This window comes from Suncus etruscus, chromosome 6 (genome assembly GCF_024139225.1).
Source record: "Suncus etruscus isolate mSunEtr1 chromosome 6, mSunEtr1.pri.cur, whole genome shotgun sequence".
Lineage (NCBI taxonomy): Eukaryota > Metazoa > Chordata > Mammalia > Eulipotyphla > Soricidae > Suncus > Suncus etruscus.
The window spans coordinates 109,512,006-109,517,274 of NC_064853.1; the positions used below are offsets into that span (position 1 = coordinate 109,512,006).

General features: G+C 32.9%; 1 non-coding gene across 1 annotated transcript; it reads right to left on the reverse strand.

The window, feature by feature from the left end:
• Positions 1-1,465: 1,465 nt before the first annotated feature.
• On the reverse strand, positions 1,466-1,572 carry LOC126012860 (U6 spliceosomal RNA). Its single transcript, XR_007497212.1, has one exon. It is a non-coding gene; the product is annotated as a U6 spliceosomal RNA (small nuclear RNA).
• Between the last annotated feature and the right edge of the window lie 3,697 nt (positions 1,573-5,269).

Below are 5,269 nucleotides of genomic sequence, written 5' to 3' on the forward strand. Positions count from 1 at the left end.
TTAATTCCTGAGCATGTCCATATGTGGTCCAAAAAAAAAAAAAGTGTTATTAAAAAATGAGTGAAGAATTTGAATAGACAGTCTTCTAAAGAAATATATTGGACAAAGGGTACATGAAAAGATGTTAGACATTACTAATAATTAAGGTATTTTTAGATTAACACTATAATTGTAGATAAATATATAATTATAGTTCAAAACAGATTTGTCAGGGTCATTCACTGTTGGAACTGTATATTAGAACAACCAGTAACTGATAACCACATAGCATACGTGTTCCTCCAATAATTGAAAATAAAATTACCATGTGTTCTAGATATTCAGCTGAAAGAATTAAACATTAACTTAAAAAGATGGAGGTAGCTCATTTTCACTGTAGTATTATTTATAACAACCAAAATATGAAATAACTTCAGTGTCAATCAATAATTACTAAAGAAGTTATGACATGAGTAAATGTGTAATTAATTATGCTTTTTCTATTTAGTGAGATTGTTTTACGTATAGTTTATTAATACAATGAATTATAACCTTGGCTTTTTGGAATAAATTTCACTTGAGCATAACATGATAATTTTATATATTACTGAGTTGAGGAATATATTTTTAATTCATTCATAATTTAGTTTTCCTTCTTTTGGTACTAGGGTCATATAAGTTTTAAAAGCCTCATTAAAATATGTAAATAAGGGCCCGGAGAGATATCACAGCGGTGTTTGCCTTGCAAGCAGCCGATCCAGGACCTAAGGTGTTTGGTTCAAATCCCGGTGTCCCATATGGTCCCCCGTGCCTGCCAGGAGCTATTTCTGAGCAGACAGCCAGGAGTAACCCCTGAGCACCGCAGGGTGTGGCCCAAAAACAAAAAAAAAAAAAAAGATATGTAAATAATCATAATCATCTCAGTCTGATTTAAAATGTTATAATAAAATGCATTTGTCTCAATGGTTCAAACAACAAATATAAACTCCTTATATTCTGAAGGTAACTATAAAAACAAAATCTACTACAATTTTATTTATTTTCTGAAATGACTTTATATGTATTTTTATTACTTCTTCCTCAATGTTTCATAGAATGTTTTTATTTTTATTTTTATTTTTGGGTCACACCCGGTGATATTCAGGGGTTACTCCTGGCTATGTTTCATAGAATTTTTAAGTGATATAATTAGTGACATAATTATCTTAAAGCGAAAAATTTCCCTTTTGGTATTTGAGGCATTTTTGATGATGTTCTCTATTTCATCATAAATTCTGGAATTTTTTTTACTAAATGTTTTTTCTATATCCAGAATTTTATCAATTCAAAGCATTAGTACTTGGTTTCTAAATTTTCTTGATTACTTTTCTCATTTATGTAATGTATACTTTGTAATATGAATTTCATTTTTACTGTTTTATGTTTAATTTTTTATTTTAATGTCATACTTAGCATATTGATAAAAATTTTCCTTTTTTTTCTTTTAAAAAATATAGAACACTTCACTAATCTGCATGTCATCCTTGAGCAGGGGCCATGCTAATCTTCTCTGTATCGTTCCAATTTTAGTATATGTGCTCCCGAACCGAGCACAAAATTTCTTCTTTTCAATCATAATCATTGAGTCCTTTAAATTTTCCTTTAAGCACTGCCATAGTTATATCCTAAAGACTTTAGTGTACTATTTTCATTTTTTACTTGAATAATAATATTTTCAGAGTTGGAGGGATAGCACAGGAGTTATGGTACTAACTTTTCACATGGCCAACCCCATTTCAATTTCTTGCACCCCATATGATCCAGGCACCATGAAGAGTAATTATTGAGCATGGATCCAGGAGCAAAGCCTGAAAAGCACTGGGTATGGTTGAGAAACAAATGAACAAGGAGTATTTTCTAATTTTCTTTTAAATGATTAACTTTTTAAAGTATATTCAACTTATTTTTATATATTTCTCTTGTTGACTTCTAGTTTAATTGTTCAATGAATAAAATTTAGCAAAATTGACATCTGCAAAGTTAATTCCCAATAAGCTCTCACACTCCTAAAGGCAAATAATTAATTAGAAGAGAAAGTGATCAATTTTCTTCAATCAAAGCAGTGTCAAAGAATCATGTAGGAATCATATTAACAAAAGATTTGAGCGATCTAACCATAAAAACCTAACAAACCGGGACCGGTGAGGTAGCACTAGAGGTAAGGTGTCTGCCTTGCAAGCGGTAGCCAAGGAAGGACCGTGGTTCGATTCCCTCCCACCTGCGTCCCATATGGTCCCCCCAAGCCAGGGGCGATTTCTGAGAGCTTAGCCAGGAGTAAACCCTGAGCATCAAAAGGGTGTGACCCGAAAAACAAAAACAAACAAACAAACAAAAAACCTAACAAACCTAATAATAAATAAACCTAATAACCTAATAAAAAACCGTATGTCAGTAAAAGACAGATTACCTTAGGAAATAGAGAAATATTTCATATTTAATTGAAAGAACCAATGTTGTTAAAATGACAATTCTACCTAACTTATTTATAAATTCATTGCAATATCTATTCAAATTTACGTGACAACCTTCAAGAACTTAGAAGAGTTAATAGTAAAAATTTGTATAAAATAAAACACCATAAAAGCTATACTGAGAAATAAGACATTGGAAGGGAGGTATTTCATTATCAGACTTGAAATTAAACTGGAATACTATAGTTATCAAATCAACATAGTATTGGAATAAAGACAAACTCTGACCAATGGATTAAATTGAGTACCAAGAAAAAATCCCCAGAAATTTTTTTCTTATGGTTCCCCGAACCTGCCAGGAGAGAGATTTCTTTTCTTTTCTTTTCTTTTTATTTTTTTAATTTTAATTTTTTATATTTTTGTGGGGGCCACACCCATTTGATGCTCAGGGGTTACTCCTGGCTAAGCACTCAGAAATTGCCCCTGGCTTGGGGGGACCATATGGGACGCCGGGGGATCCAACTGCAGTCCTTCCTTGGCTAGCGCTTGCAAGGCAGACACCTTACCTCTAGCGCCACCTCACTGGTCCCTTCTTTTCTTTTTAATAATAATTTTTATTTTGACCAAAGTGGATTACAAATCTTTCACAGTAATATTTTAGGCACATAGTGACATTGAATCAGGGGCATTTCCACCACCAGTATTGTCCTCCCTCCACCTCTAAAACCTCAGATTTTTGTTCAACTAATTTTTGTTAGTGCAGTTGAGTACATGAAATAAGATACTTTCTTTAATAAATGTTTCTGGGGAACTGAATAATCATGCAAAAAAGTGAATCTGGTTTCATTCTTTGACTTTTATATAAAACTCAAGTTATGGTGAATCGAAGACCTTGATATTAAACCAGAATCCATAAAAAATACACTGGGGAGAAATATTAGCAGAATGCTCCAATATTGTGTCCCAAAGATGTTTTCAGCAATTTAATTCCATTGGCAAAGGCAACAGAAAATAAAATAAACAATGGTACTACATCAAATTAAAGAGCTTCTGCATGGAAAAAGACACAAAAAATTTAAAACTAAAAGACATCTAACTGAGTAGGAAAACATATTTGTACTCAACACATCTAATAAGGTTTTAGTATCCAAGATATATAATGTTTTTCTAAGATCATCAACAACAAAAAGTCTAAAATCCTGTCAAACAATGGGGAGAAAAAAATGGGGATAGTAAGACATGAAAATTTATCTAAACTAAACTAAACTAAACTAAACTAAACTAACTATAAACACTAAACTATAGTTAGTTGTAAAACAAGAATCAGTGAAAGTTTCTGACTTTAAGCTTCTTTTTTTACCCCCATGAGAGAGCATATTAGGAAGCTTCCTTTTTTTGTAAATCATGCAACTGAAAATTCCACAGTTGAGGAAATAGCACACCTAGAGTGCAATGACTGAGTCACTCTGGACAAGCTACCTTTATAATCAGGCATATTTTCCAGTTAAGACTTGAGGTTTATGCTGAAAATCATATTATGGTCATTTTTTTAGACTGCAATAAAAAATGTATTATCAAGGGCCCAGGAGAGATAGCACAGCGGTGTTTGCCTTGCAAGCAGCTGATCCAGGACCTAAGGTGGTTGGTTCGAATCCCGGTGTCCCATATGGTCCCCCGTGCCTGCCAGGAGCTATTTCTGAGCAGACAGCCAGGAGTAACCCCTGAGCACCGCAGGGTGTGGCCCAAAAACAAAAAACAAAACAAAAAATTATTATCAAAAATAGACCCTTAAAATTATATGTTATTATGTGTTAGAGACTTATCTGAAAACCCTTTTCAACACTGATTTCAACCTAGTTGCACTCATGACACTAAGGTAGCACAGGAGATTTGGCTACTGTGGAAATTATGGGATGTATCTATTTAGGCCATCAAGTTCTATGATAGTGGAGAAGTGGTACCCCTGTGAATTATGCATCCCTTACTCTTCTCTATACATAAGTTTTAACAAGCATTTGTTCAAAATTTTATTGTGAGCAGCTGAACATGGAGTTATAAATTTTCTAATATTCACATTTTTTAAATTTTTTATTTATTTATTTTTGGTTTTGGGTCACACCCGGCAGTGCTCAGGGATTAGTCCTGGCTTTGGTACTCAAAAACCTCTCCTGGCAGATCCAGATCATATAGGATTCTGGGATTCAAACCACTGTTCATCCTGGATTGGTTACTTGCATGACAAACACCCCACCTCTGTGCTCTCTCTCCGCACCCCCTAATATTCACGCTTAACCTGAAACTTGAAAGAAAATTATTAAGGAAAAAAAATTCCAAATAATTGAAAAACATTATCTTGGCATATCAAACACATCCTGCTCAACATGCCATAGGATCTTAGTAAAGTAAATTAGAACCATTCAAGTAAACAGAAATGCTATTGACAGTATTTTCTTAGCCAGCTAAGAAAGCAAAGCTTTAAATTAAGTAAATATAGCTGATGCAAATCAATGCTATATATATAAAATATTAAAAAAGGCTAAAATTTATTTTAAACAGACACAATATTCTAATAATGGAGATTATATTTCTGTATCATACATAAAAGGAGATACATATAAAATAGTGTCACCAAATGAAGGTCCAGCAGAGGGGTGCAGTCTGAAAAGCAGTTCATCTAAGAACACATTAAGAAATGTGGGATTAATGTGAAGAAAAAGTAACAACATCGTAGTTTTTTTATAATTATCTGGGCCAAAAGACAAGACACATAAGAAAACAATTCAAATCTTTTAAGTTTCTTTAAACTCTTTCTGAATTTCATTTTAAGTTTCAGGTTTAGA